This window comes from Plectropomus leopardus, unplaced genomic scaffold, assembly GCF_008729295.1.
Source record: "Plectropomus leopardus isolate mb unplaced genomic scaffold, YSFRI_Pleo_2.0 unplaced_scaffold25218, whole genome shotgun sequence".
Lineage (NCBI taxonomy): Eukaryota > Metazoa > Chordata > Actinopteri > Perciformes > Serranidae > Plectropomus > Plectropomus leopardus.
In genome coordinates this window covers 2,133-3,687 of record NW_024627400.1, presented here as the reverse complement: position 1 = coordinate 3,687, position 1,555 = coordinate 2,133, and the positions used below count along the sequence as shown (strand labels likewise).

The window sequence follows — 1,555 nt, the reverse complement described above, 5'->3', positions numbered from 1 at the left end:
GATGAGACACTACGTTTCTGGAACGTCTTCAGTAAGACACGTTGCACCAAGGTACAATATTTTTTACAATTAAAAAGCCACATAGCCCTTATATACAATTCATTAAAACATAAAAAAGCCACCAAACCAAATCTTTAGTCATTTAACATTCTTTCAAATGAACATTCTCCTGACCAAAAAAAAAAAAAAAAGCAATTATGGATTTAGCAACAATATGACGTAGTTTGATCATTTTGACAATTCGATTCCTCTCTGTACCCAGGAATCAAAGTCAGTGCTGAACCTCTTCACAAGAATACGATAGTGAACAGCCGGGTCAGGAATGGTTTCAGGAGCAGCCTACTGAGCTTTGGTTGAAATGCACCAACGACATTCACAGACTAGTCCTTAGAGCCCTCTCATCCCAGTGCACCAATCACCACTACGACGGTCCTCCTCAAATCCATGTTTTCTACAATGGATGCAGTCCCAACTTCCAACAACTGCCATCCCTCACAGTGACATCACTGATTAAAAAAAACAACAAAAGACTGTCAGGACATGTTGTCTGCTTACAAAAAGCCTGTCTTGTTATCTTTTTTCTGTTGTGAAAGTGATGAAATTGTTTTTATTATATAATAGAAAAAGTATACATGTACAAAAGTTCTAAGCGATATAATGTAACATCACATTTTTAAAAAGGTTTTTGTGTGTGTGTGTGTGTGTGTGTGTGTGTCTATATTTTGATAATGTGTAAATATGATCTGCAAGAAGTATACAACAGAAGAGAAACAATAAATAAGTGAGCGCACAAACGGTTGCTCATGCCGCTGCAAGAATGAACTGTTTATTGGTGTCCTCTAGCTTAATTCATTTTATCCGTACAAAGGTTTGTACAAAGGTACTATATAAAACAAAATTGCTATTATTATAATGACCAGTTTTAGTTGTTTTTATTGGGGGGGATTTGAAAAATGTCAGTGCAGCATGTCATCAAAATAGCAAGTCATGGTATCACATGTCCAAAATAACATAAAAAAGTAATCGTATGTCATCCAAAATAGCATTAAACAGTCATACTATAGTATATTGACACAAATTGCATACAAATGACATGATACAGTATGTCGACAAAAATGGCATAAAAAGTAATAGCTTTGTATGTCAACCAAAGCAGCCAGTTTAGCATGTGTCAGAAATAGCATAAGAAGTCACACTAAAGTATGTCATCTAAAATAGCATGAAGAAGTCACACTATATTATGTTTAATCAACTCAATCAATCAGCTTTATTCCAGACTCTCTTGCTGTCCAAAATGGCACAAAAAGGTCATATGTTTTTGTGTCATTTTGAATAACATACTACAGTATGGCATTTTTGTGCGATTTTTGACAAAGAACTAGAGTTTTCTGTGCAATAATGGATGAAATACTATAGTATGACTTTTTGTGCGATTTTGAAACATCATAGTACAGTATTTTTTTTGTGCAATTTTCAACAAATGAAGTTAACTTGTTAACTTGTTAACTTAGGTTCAGGAACAGGCCCACGCCTCAACCACTGCTCTACCGCACCT

The 1,555-nt window shown here is 35.0% G+C and overlaps 1 long non-coding RNA gene across 1 annotated transcript; it reads left to right on the top strand.

Annotated features, from left to right (window-relative positions):
- On the top strand, positions 1 to 818 carry LOC121966606. The gene is made up of 2 exons (XR_006107601.1): positions 1 to 51; positions 263 to 818. It is a non-coding gene; the product is annotated as an uncharacterized LOC121966606 (long non-coding RNA).
- The last annotated feature ends 737 nt before the right edge of the window (positions 819 to 1,555 follow it).